This window comes from Micrasema longulum, unplaced genomic scaffold, assembly GCF_059751315.1.
Source record: "Micrasema longulum isolate JH-2025_06_02 unplaced genomic scaffold, ASM5975131v1 h1tg002823l, whole genome shotgun sequence".
NCBI lineage: Eukaryota > Metazoa > Arthropoda > Insecta > Trichoptera > Brachycentridae > Micrasema > Micrasema longulum.
Genome location: NW_028279947.1, coordinates 64,419 through 78,101, shown reverse-complemented (window position 1 = coordinate 78,101; position 13,683 = coordinate 64,419). Strand labels below are relative to the sequence as shown.

Below are 13,683 nucleotides of genomic sequence, written 5' to 3'. Positions count from 1 at the left end.
TTATTGTTTTTTTTTTTACTTTGTAAAACTTTTTATTATATCCTATCTAACTAATTTCAAATATTTTTTCTGTATTATCTGTGTTTATTATTTATTATGTTAGCAGGTGTTTTATTTTCATTTTTTGTAAATGCCTTTTGGGCGTTAATGAACAAAATAAATAAAGAAAGTAAAAATGTTGGCCAATCCATATTTTTCTAATTTGTTGTTTATTAATCTATTTTCTAGACGCATTTCGACCCCTGGGTTCGCAAGGAAAGTAATTTATAACCAAGTCTCTCCCTCGTACATCCTTAATTTAGTATTAGCGGCCTTTAGCAAATATAAGTTCAGGGATCGCAAGAACTCTATACTTAACATTTAGGGGCAGTTATTAAGTTTCACCTCGTAATTAAATCTGGGTAACGTTGCGATGGCAAAATCGGAGAGTGTAATCCTGTAAATTTAGCGCTGGCAAAATTATTCTGTAAAACCAACACAAATCGTAAAACAGCAAACTGAGGAAATGTTTTTACAAGGTTTAATTTTATCGTCATATATTTTTTGTTTTAATATAAAGGGAAAACTAACAAACTAAACGAATATTTCATAACCCTTTTTCAGTCGCGACCCAATTAAGGGTTTCGGTTTTGCTACCCAGGGCCTGGATCACAATAAGAAGTTAACAGATTTATCTTTGCCTATAAATATCTAGAAAGTAAAATCAAAATTATAATGTACGAAGCCTATGTCAAAAGTAAATTGAGTTACATGATGGTACATACAACTGGCAACAAGACAGACTTAACAAGAATACAAAGACAACAAAACAAAATTCTTAAACTAACATACAACCTATCCTACCTGACTTCTACGACTGAACTGTACAAAAAAACACACCAGTTTGACATAAACTACTTGACTAAAATTGAGACCTTAAAAATTGTGCACAAAATAACACTGGGAAACATACAAGACGACGACATAATATTAGTAAAAAATGCTGACATACACAAATATAACACCAGACAACAACAACACTATCATATTGAAAAAGCAAAGACAAACACAGGACAGTCAAAAATACTACATAATGGACTTAAACACTACAACGACCTACCTTACTACTTGAAAACTTTTAATGGAGACAAATTTAAAATCAATCTGAAAAAGCACATGATGACTGAACTAACTAGACTAGACGAGACATAAAATGACTAGACAATATTAAATTTCTAATGTAACCCTAACGGGTTTTTAAAAATTGTAAATAAATTTAAAAAATGAAAAAAAAAAAAATGTTCTAGATGAATATATGTATGAATATTTATATCTGTCATCTGGGCTAGTGTGTTACAAATTAGCGCGTTTGTTAAAATATACATACATTTTAAGCTTAATTTGAGACAGAAATAAAGTAAAACAAAAGCTAAATAATAGGTGCCTAAATAATAGGTGCCTAAAATAATAGGTAAAATAATAGGTGCCTAAAATCCTTATGATGACAATGTCGTAGATATCATTATCATAAATGAATTAATCAAGACAAAACAAACAAGCTTAATATTTTTGTAATTCAACAATTTACTTATAAGCGTAGCTATAATTAATTTATTTTAAAATGATAATCTTGCAAAGAGCAAAACAAAGGACAAACAGACAAATAGCACAAATCATAAGATATTAGACTCGTGTGGCGTTTGACCACGTGATCATGATGAACTAATCCACTTCCACTGTGATCGGTCAAGTTCGTTAAGGACTTTTTAGTGACGTCATAAACATTTGTGATTGAGCTACAAAGGAGCAGTTAATTAAACATATATATTAAAACAAATTGAACGACCATAATATTACGATGACTTAACGCATTGGTCTAGGTATAAATACGCTCCTTAAGCGTATTAAATTTGATTAGCATGTGTGTGTCATTGCACGGAGCGAAAAATGCAGTTCTTGGTTTGTAATTTTGAGTTGAGTTCATTAATTCAACCAGAATGCACATAACACAAAATGGCCTTTGTGAATTTATACATTTAATTTAATTAAGGCTGTAGTCTGGTAAAACGCGCGCAAAATTATGAAATCACACGATTTTGCTATTTTAAAACGAATGTTTCTTTTAAATCGCACGATTATAAAAAAAAAAAAAACAGAAATTAGATAAAACAATAACTTTTAAAGGTATTTCTATTAAAAAACATACTTAAAAGTTTTATGTAACTAAAATATAATTACTTTTAAGCCGGCAGATTACGCCATTTCAAATTTAGACTTAACTTAGGTATCTAGGATCTTAATAAAGACTAAGAATTGAACTAAAATTTGATATAATTATTTGAAGATAATAAATGTAACATCAAAGTGGCCTCAGCAAAATCTTAATTTTTTATTTAAAAAAAAAATACAAGCATTTTAAATGACATATATTTTTGTGATATTTTCCTTTATTTCTAAGTAAAATTATGCCATCGGTAGTACTATATAAGAAAACATTTTTTGTATTCAATTTCCCGTTGGGCTGAAGCTCCTGATTGAATATTTTTCAATAACAATTGAGTTTCTAGTATTATAATTTGTTTTTATTGTTTATATTTGTAAATAGTTTATAAACTCAGTATATGTAAAAGCCTTTTGGGCGTTAATCAATAAAATAAATGAAACGTTGAGTTTACTGAACTTAAGTATTATTTTTTCGATAAATGCTCTGCAGCACTGAAACTGAAAAAATAATATTTCATACCAATCATGTCGGAAATTTATCCCGAGGCCTCTTGCATGGTTAGAAAATGCGCTGACCATTACACCGCGAGGTTGACGCGTTTTACAGGACAGTAAAAATAAGAGTAAAAACCTTATTTGTGGACTATGGTCTCATGTATAGGTTTTTGATTAACGTAGTATATTTTTTATCATTCAATTATAGAAAAGAACAAACAAAAACGTCTGAACGCGTCACTCGCCAGATAGCGGATGGACGCTCGAATATTGCGTTTTGCTGGTTCGCGGGGTTTGGCGTTGTTTGGCTAGTTATCTTTACCTACTTTACTACCAAACCCCAATACAAATGAATGTAATAACCTAACTTGTACTGGCCTTCTTCCAACCTCAATGTTCGAACTTCTCTCTCACGGCAGGTTATATCACATCCTGTGGTCAGATCGGCACTTGTCGGTTTCTTGATTATAAATTCACACGATAACACGACACAGTGGCTTAGAATGACTTGATGGCTAAAATAAATTGTTAGTAATTGCGCTGAGTATATCAAATCACATGTATATTCGTTGACAGTTAAGTTCTTTTTAAGCTGGAGAAAAAAATGTATCCACAGTAGGATAATTACAACATTTCCACCAGGGCTTAGTAGGTAGCCATAAATTTAACATAGAAACCTACAAGTAAATGTGCAAACACATATACACAGTACATGTGGCGCAAACAACGTCTGCTAATATATGTTTTTAAAATTTCCTTATTGAAGTGACAAAATCGAGTTTGTTGCAGTAATTTTCGAATGTACGCTTTTTTTTTGTCAGCCATTTATAAGGCAGCGAGCCACATTATGTTAGTTTTGAATCTTCCAGTTCACTGAATCAATTCAGGAGAAAAAAATGTCATTTATCTTGAAAATCAAAAAAATGCAATCAGCCCGTTTTAGTCGCGGACCCTTCATATCAATACATAAAATATATAAACATTGCTATTATTAATGTATACATAACAATATGTTCATGCGTGACGTTTTAAACATCGGGTTGTGGTCCTGTGGCTAGTGTCTCGGACTCACAGACCAAAGGTCCGTGGTTCGAATTCCACTCTACCCCAACTCGATTCCCATTTTTTAATAGTGAGTTATTTACAACTCGTTGAAAATGGCCCTCAAAATTAAATATTTGGGTAAATCATAAGAAAGTAAATATTTCTTTTTATTTAAAAAAAAAATTAAAAAACCTATTTTAAAAATTAAAAATATAAAAAAGCAAAACTTTATGATCAACCAAATAAAGTGTCATATTTTCCCCAAATCCAAATTCTGCGGGATACCGTAAAAAAACAATCTTGCCTCGAGCGGGATCAGAGGAGATCCCGGTACGACGAGATTGGAAGCCCCAAGGTATACAATAAAATAATTCTAACGGCAGTGAAAGTAAAATAACTAACATGATTCCAATGCTGAGAAATCACTGACTTTTGTATAAATAAATTATATTTTTTGTTTCTTTTTTTTTTGCCTAAAACGGTTACAATTTTTGAAATTATTTAATTAAGTATCTACCTACTTTTATCTAATATTTTATCATTATTTATAAAGCATAATGTATATCAATAATAAAAAAAGACGTTATTGACCTACGTATTAACTTTTGTAATGAAACGCTTGAAAAAAACTAGAACAGTCATGTATAACCCCCTTTAGCGCATATAATAATAATGATAAATAAATAAAAAGTGACCGACTGAAACATGATTTTCAGTTGAAATCGAATTTCGGTTTCTGTTCTAGTTTCGGCCAAAACAGAAACAGATTTCAATATGTTAAAAGTCAATTGAAAACGCACAAAATTAGGCGACTTAATTATTAAACCCTGCGAGTTCACTAAAAAGATGGTATAAATGTAATGCGTAAATTTGTTTATTTTTAGCGCTTTTTGGTACACTGTTATGTTATTTGTATATAAAAGTCAGCCTCGTGCTGTAATGCCTACCATGCAAGAGGTCTCGAGTTCGATTCCCGACATTGTTGATTTAAAATATATTTATTTAAAATGGTGTTTTCACACTAGAATATTTCATAGTCCCTGAACTTACATCTAAAGCGTAACATTGCTCATATTACCTTCATGTAACAAAAATGATCAAGGTATGCTGCGATCGGTGCACCAATGCAGTGCCTACCTGATGGTGCGAAAAGGGAATACTGCTGCTGATGATGATGATGATATATAACAGATCTTCAGAATTCCTTAATAGAAGATAGAACTTTAACTTATGTACCATAAAGGAATTAGAAAAATATAAATGATCTTTAAACTACAAACTGAAGTCAACAAATTATAAAATCAGCCTGGTTTTTATTTTTGACAAAAAAACATTGAAAATCGGTGGTGGATAGAATCAAAAACGCCTGTTCGACGCACGGATTTTGTAATCAGGTACCGCAGGTTTTGGCTGAGCCGAAGTTTCGGCCGAAACTGGTTGAAATCGAAACATCGTGCATCGATCGGTCACTAGTTTACAATATACATACAGGCAAAAAAAAATACTCCCGCTAATGAGATTCTAAATGAAAATGATTTAGCGTTTTTTGAATTATCAACACTTTTTGTAAGGTCAAAAGACACCGTCGTTTCAGTGCGAATAACTAGACAATGAAATAACGGACACTATCGTAGAAATTGCTAAACAAACTAGCCCCAACAACCTGTTATCTTTGCTTCGTAAAGGAATTTTGAATACAAGTCATAACAATATCGTTTGGGTCATAAATAGGAAAGGTTGCAAAGTTGCCAAAATTGGTCTTTACACCCCACACCCTATTCAGATAGGGTGGACTGTAGAATAAGCTTTACATTAAACGGCCAGCCCTTAACGGCCTATTAGGGTACTAAAGGATGGCTATTGAAGAAAATCATTGTTAATTTATTCTAACCCTCAACTGATTTAGAGAAGGACATTAGTATTACGCACATAACCATTTCGTTAGCCCGCATAATCTTATATAGCGAAATAGATTTGGGGAGGTAAGACACGGTCTAATTAAATGTATTGATATTTATTTATTCAATTCACATAAACGCTCGGAGGTCTTTAACAAGTATGGATCATAGATAACATATACGCGGTTTTCCAGGGCCTGATCGCGAAACTTTAGAGGAACATTCCTCATGGTAAGCTTTAAAAAAATCTTTTTAATTTTTGTCCAAAAAGTAATTAAAAAAAATAAAATAATTATTATGATCTCAAAAAGGAGTAAATCTTTAATTTCTTGAACTAGCATCCCTTCCGCAAACCCCTACCCCTGCCCGACAAAAAATATGCGATAAAAACGTATTTGACCCACAAAACGATACGCACCAGACGCGGACAAGGGAAGCGGCTAGGTAGGAGAAAGGTAGGAGAAAGGTAGGGGTTTGTGGAAGGACTGCTTTTTCGAGAAATTAAAGATATACTCCATATTGAGATCATAAAATTTTTTTTTTTTTCAAAATGACTGTTGAGAAAATTTTCATTGGGATTTTTTTAAAGCTTACTATGATGAACGTTGCTCTGAAGTTTCGCGGTCTGGCCCTGAAAAACCGTGTATGAAGTAAGAAATAAAATATAGCATTTGGTATATTAAAATACATATTCCTATATATAACAAGTAAGAATATAAAGATGATATGATGTACATGAATGTCTTAAAGCATTCAAATAAATCAATATACCCAGTATAAAAGTAGTTTTATTTAAGATGAGCCAATAAAAAAACCAAAAAGTGTTGCTATAATAATACACAGTTTTAAGTTAGCAGAAAAAAAAAACAAACAATTAACATGGTTTAAAATGCTTAGCATATATGTAAAAAAGTACAAAGCAAAACTTATACAACTAAGAAAAAAAACTTGATTTAAGTATCTACAAAAAATAATGAACAAAAGTAAAACAATTTTTACTTGAAACACATAACAAACAATAGCAAAAGATAAAACTATTGTATTTAAATAAAAATGCGTATTACAGACTTTTATAAAAATAAGGTTACAAAGACTTATTGTTAGAATGAAGATTACATAATAAACATAAATATTGTAAAACATTTTGATAAAGCACGTATAAAATGAATAAGAAAAAGTAATGATTGAACTATTAATGTAATAAACTAAAAAATTACACAATAAACATCAGTATTGTACATAAGTTAAAACAAGTGTGAATTATTAGAAACAAAAAATAGATATGATATTGTAAAAAGTAATAAAAAAATATCCTAGGGATTGCAATGTTTACAGAGTAGTATGAGAGAAGAGGAAATGATGACGCTTAAAAATATATCACCAAACCTTGTTGCCAGAAATTTATTACATAAAGTGAACTTATACGAGCTTTAATCATTCGACAAAATATCTGCAGTCTCGCAATAAGTGTTACCTAGATTGTGTACTCTCGGTTTAGTTGAATATTTGTGATACTTGGATGACCTAGTAGAGATAAAAAAAAAATCTGTGCATCTTGTGTTTTTCGAGGATACTACAAAATTTATATTACCCTAGAAAAAAAACAATTAACTACAGATTTTATTGTAACTCTTTGAATATTACGAAAGAAAAAAACACACAAGGGATCATTTTATATTTAAGCGTCAATTTTATGTAAATTAATATTTATTTCGTTTTTTTTTGCCCCACAACAGACCAGAAAGCCCAATTACAGTGATGAATTACAGCACAAAACAAACCCTCCGTGCGTACGAGAGGCAAACGTCTTAGCTATTACACCATAGGGACGGTTAAAATAAAAATAACATTGAAAATATTGTCATAAGAATGTATTTTTTCACAACTACGTAGTTTCGGATCGAACAATATCTTACATTAGTAGGTGTATCCATGAATTCTATGAAAGGTACCGTTTCCCCCGAACTACATACATAATTATATTAATGGGAAAATAATATTTCAGTGAAAGCAATATAAAAGTTGCTGCTTAAAAAAAAATCTGTTATGGATGCGGCAAAGTAAGAAGTAAGCAAACGCCTCGAATCAGCAGATGAGAGTTAATACGGGAAGATTCTGGAAGAAATTATACAAAAATGGGACCTTTGCATTTCTCATGTGTAATAGATACGACTGATGGGGCGGGACAGCCTCCAACTAAAAAAAAAATGAGGAAGTTCAGCCCTACGGAAAATTGGATATAAAGGTGTTTTCTTACGCGCGGTTAAAAATAGTGTACTAAATTGTACGGCAAAGTTTCATGAAAATCTATGAAAAACAAACATATTTTGAAATTTTTTATTTTATTTTATTTTATTGTTTATATTTTTTTATAAAAAGAAATATTTGCGCTCTTATAATTTACCAAAATATTGCCTTTTTAGGACCATTTTGTTAACCACGAGTTGTAAATAACTGGCTATTAGAAAATGAAAATCAGGTAGGGGTAGAGTCGGATTCGAACCACGGACCTTTGAGACATGAGTCCGAGACACTAGCCACGGGACCACAACCTGATTAATTTATCTTAATAAAAACTAACTATTTTAAACCACGTCGCTAGTTCACGTGAATCAACCAACGATAAAAGAGTTGAGAAATATTTCTGGCTTAGGGAAAGTCAACGGACTAATCAGCAAAACTGACCGCGAAGAAGTGGAAGAGATCTTAAAACGTCACACGCGGAGTAGTTTTTTTTTTTTATTAAAAAAAAAAGAAATATTCGCGTTCTTATGATTAACCCACATATTTAATTTTGAGGGCCATTTTTAACGAGTTGAAAATAACTCACCATTAGAAAATGGAATCATGTCAGGTTGTGGTCCTGTGGCTAGTGTCTCGGACCCACGGACCTTCGGTTCGAATCCCACTCTACCCCAGCTCGATTCCCTTTTCTAATAGTGAGCTATTTACAACTCGTTGAAAATGGCCCTAAAAATTAAATATTTGGGTAAATCATAAGAACGCAAGTATTTATTTTCATAAAAAAATAATTAAATAAAGAGTATGATTCGAACCACAGACTTTTGGTCTGTGAGTCCGAGACACTAGCCACAGGACCACAACCCGATTAAACTTACAAAAAGTCAAATACAAAACTTTAAAAAAAACATTGCGCTGATAATCCGATACATAAAAATGAAAAAAAAAAAAACGTCAACAATAAAAAAAAAATGTGAAAAACAACTGAACTTGCTCCTACTCTATTTTTTTATTTATTTATTGATTTTTTTTCTTTTTATTTTACTATTGGTATATGTATAAGTTACAAATACCAAAAAAACTTTTACATTAACACAAAAAAATCCCGCAAAGGCATGGCCTGTGTGTGGATATTGATTGTTACAAGCTTCGTACACCTTTCGAAACTTATTTAATCGACAAATAATACGTTGCGATTAATGTTTTAGACGGATACTGCTCAGTATAAAATAAAAAGATAATAATAAGCGAGAATGGCAAAAGCAGTCTTTGACTGTTGTTTGTAAGGACTGGCATTGTGATCATTTTCTGAGTTGCAGTTCAAGACTTTTCCGGGAAAATATATCAGCACAGACAACCCTTAACAAAATGTTGATAGAAACAAAACACGAGTCTTTTCCGATATTTTACTATATTTTTGGGAATTCTTTATCCATAACATTTTATACAAAGGAATTTAAATGGGCTAGTATAAAATGATATTTCTTTTATAAAATAATATAAATATTTGAGGAATTTTTTGTTGACGAAGTATTTATTTTTAAATACCTTTCAAATTGTTTACATTTTGTTGAATACAAAAAAGGCTTGTAATAAAAAGGAAATATTAGATTTTTTTTTGTCTTTTTTGACTTTTGTCTCTTATTCGTAATTCTTAAAAACTCCTCACAAATATATTTTTTTTACTAGTTTTGTATGAAATATTGAGAATTTGTAGAATTTTCCATTTTTAAGTATATTTGCTATCGATATTTTGAGTTTGTCAAAATTTTTGTAGACAAGGACTGGATTCAACTCCCTAGGGAGCTGTTAATATTAACAAATTACAAGAGAGATGAAGAAGATTTTAGAGAAGGTAATATAGAAGTCTAGGCATCCACAGAACTTATGTCCTGTCATTGGCTGGTTTAAGTAGCCACTTTACACACTGTGTAACATTCACTATTCATTTATACATCTTTATTCCTTCAATCCTTTTATCTGTTGATGTTTGTGAAGTTAAAAGTTATATATACGGGTGCGATTCATCTAATTGAATTGTTTCACCGACATACTAGGCAACGCCTGTTATTTCATATTTTAAAAAAATTTCTATACTTTTTCATGGACCAGGTGAATTTATCAATAATCTTTTGATTTTGGGTAAGATCTTACATACAATTTTTGAATTTTAATAATTTTTATTTTTGGAATTTAATCATACACAAGTATCTAGGTACCTACTTATCAATAAAAAATGATTTTTGAGATTTGAACTGAACGGTTTGGGTAGGTAGGAAGAAATTTCCTTAAGGCAATATGCCTGCCCTTATAATATGTATGAAAATTGTATATGTATATAAAGCGTTAAATAAATAAATATACTTATCCATGATATTTAATAGTCTAGAGGTCACAAAATTAAAAATGTAATAAAATAATATAAATATAAAACAACTTTGTATTTTGCCACATAAATTATGTTTTTTTCTACCGACCGCATTCAAAACTACACAAGCTTCTTTATCAAGGTATACTCAATCAATGAATAATATCGTACTTTTATTTTACCGTGATAACTAAATATTACATTATTGATACACATGGAGCTAATAAATCAAATGTTTTTGTCACGTTGTTCTTTTGATTACGGAAATTGTGAAGTGAGATGGATACGATCTTTAAAACTGGATTAAAGGAAAAATTGTTTATTTGGTTATTTATTATGTTTTTTTTTATTTTGAATCGCTTTTTTAATTTCTAAGTTGCCTAATTTTATTATTTTTATTTTTATCACGAAGAACTTTTGATCCAGTGGCTTTAATAAAATTATAATTATCAGATGGTTTACGAATTTAGAAAAATTATTTTTATTTAGGCACCCAACGTGTTCTTTTCCAAAACCACCGGTCGGTAAAAAAATAATAAAGTAAGTAGTTAAAAACAAAGCCGTTTTGTATTTATTTTATTAAAATGAATAACCACAAAGTTAGTGTTTCAAATATAAAATTGATTAAAGGGTTTAGGGTATTAATTATTCAGACATGCGTATGAAACAAAGCAGTTTTAAATTCGGGATGTTTTTGCTACTTAACTATTAATAAGAGAACAATATGAAAAGTAAGTTAGAAACGAGCTTATATTGTAATTTTACAAGGGTATTCCTTTGCCTTTCATATCTGAAGGAAGCACACCCTTGCCATGGCTCTCAGTGAGAGTTATTAATTTCGTCTCCTCCGGGAAATCTGTCATTATAATGAGATTACACAAAGAAAAGATATCAAGCTGATTAAAACATTATACGGACTTTAATTCAGTTCAAAGAAACATCCGGGAAGATTGAGAAAACTGAACGAGAGTGTAAAATTTACTTTTGGATTCTTTTGTACGAGAAAATGACATCGCGGAACTTTGAGCTTGTTTGGAAAGTTTATTATAAGAAATATGAAGTATGTAGGAGGTGCTTTGCTTTAGAATTGTCTTAGTACGGTACTTGAGAAAGAAAGAAACATTTATTGCTCTCAGTTTTAATGAAAACTTGTTATGAAAACAACGTTTGATTAACTTCTCAAAAATCACTCACTTAATTAAACTGAGTTCATAATAATAACTTATTATTTAACACTTATTGAATCATTGATTTATTATTTAGTATTAAACATTAAATTTTTTTTTTAGATGCCTGATTTTTCAAAAACATCGTTTTAAATGGCAATTTTTTTGTACGTTTTACTAGACTATAGCCTTAATATACATATGAATTCTATACACATATACCCTAACCGTCCAGTCTAAGAAAATAAGCAGCATATTCTAGGTATTGAATCTTATAATTTTATTTAAAAAATTAAACAAAAATAACAACAAACCATCACGCGGTTTCCTCGTAGGAGTAGGCAGAGGATAGAATGACATGTCACCCTGTATTTTCATACATACCTCGCTTCCTCTACATTCATACATCTTATCATGCACGCATGCCAATAATTCCTACTCTTGACATGTCAATTTTCAAGTATTTTGATCATGCCATCTTTTTTCGGTCATATTCGTTATACAAAATTTAAAATAAAAATGAACTAAAAATGTGCACTATATTTGAAGAGAAGAGGGAGGATGGGAAGGAAAGAAGAGGGAGAAAGGAAAAACTCAAATATTTAGATGGCGATATTTTAATCCCGATTTAAATGTGAAGAAAGATGAAGGGCGTCTCTGAGATAAGTTAGTATATTTTTCCATAATTGAGCAGCTACTACCGTGAAAGAGAAAGTAAAAAAAATAGAGTGGTGAATGGGTATTAAAAGGGTTCTTTTATTTCTAGGATGAAGAGATAGTCCATGTTGCGATAGATGTTGGAAGGGTTCTTTCATATAAACTATTTACTTGGTTATTTTTTGTGTTTGAGTCCCATAACTGTTTTTTTGTTTGTTTTGGTTATATATATATTTCCATTTGATATTTGGTATTTCTTTATTTTGTATAGTTTATTACTTCGCAGTTTACAAATATGTATAATCTGACAAAATATATATTATTACGAGCGTTTTCCTGTGAACGCTGGTACTACAGATCGCGTGGTACCAGCTATTGCGCCCGCAGTGCCTATTCCACAATTGAGCAGCTACTACCGTGAAAGAGAAAGTAAAAAAAATAGAGTGGTGAATGGGTATTAAAAGGGTTCTTTTATTTCTAGGATGAAGAGATAGTTCATGTTGCGATAGATGTTGGAAGGGTTCTTTCATATAAACTATTTACTTGGTTATTTTTTGTGTTTGAGTCCCATAACTGTTTTTTTTTTGTTTTGGTTATATATTTTTTCCCATTTGATAATTGGTATTTCTTTATTTTGTATAGTTTATTACTTCGCAGTTTACAAATATGTATAATCTTACATAATATATATTATTACGAGCGTTTTCCTGTGAACGCTGGTACTACAGATCGCGTGGTACCAGCTATTGCGCCCGCAGTGCCCCTAGCGGCAGAAATAAAAACAACTGGTCACGTGGTAGACGGACTGACCGGCATCGCGGTCATTATCAGATTACGCAATATTGCAGGAACACCGTTGAAATACTGAAGGTTGTTATTTTAATTAAATACTCAAATAACAATATATACCCATATGTTGATTTATAAATGTGACAAAATCCCGCTCACAGGCACCGTTGAAAAGTTGGTTAGACAATCAACTATGAAACTGGTGTCACGGATTCGATTTCTGCCAGTTACAAAAGGAAATTCAAGAAATATTTATCTCTGAATTTGTCTGGGTATTGTGGTGTATTTTTCATAACTTCCTTCCACATTCTTTTCTTGAAAATATTCACATATATAATTCCTCTGTACTTGTGATGTAACCAAACTCCTCCTAAACGGCTTAACCGATTTACGTGCGGTTTTCAGAGAAAGATAGATCTTTGCGCTGTGCGTGTTCGTAGTCTTCAACCTTTAATCTAATATGTAAAAGATAAGTAAAGAGCATAAATATGTTATTCATAGATCTACCAGGGTTGTATTTGAGGAGAATGCATTTACAAAAAAAATTTCAAGATGTTGTTATTTTGTATATAAAAAAGTTTGTCTTTGAATATTTACAAACAGCATTTGTTTTTTGTGGATCTCAATCAGATTCTTCCTTCAAATTCGTTAAAATTTCTCCCCATTTATTTCTTTTTACTGGATTTTTGGTAACACTGAAATAAAATAAAATTCACTTTTTTTCATTTAAAAAAATCGTATTACTAGATAAGTACACCTGTCTGTTGGTGAGAAGATCTGAGATTGAGGTTTGCAAAAAGAATGCCATATTTGAAAAAATATT

The 13,683-nt window shown here is 30.9% G+C and overlaps 1 protein-coding gene across 1 annotated transcript in view; it reads right to left on the bottom strand.

The window, feature by feature from the left end:
- Positions 1-13,683, bottom strand: part of rsh (Rap GTPase activating protein radish) — a gene marked incomplete at its 5' end in the record, with an annotated part of 160,993 nt that overhangs the window by 89,093 nt on the left and 58,217 nt on the right. The gene's annotated exons all lie outside the window — the stretch shown is intronic.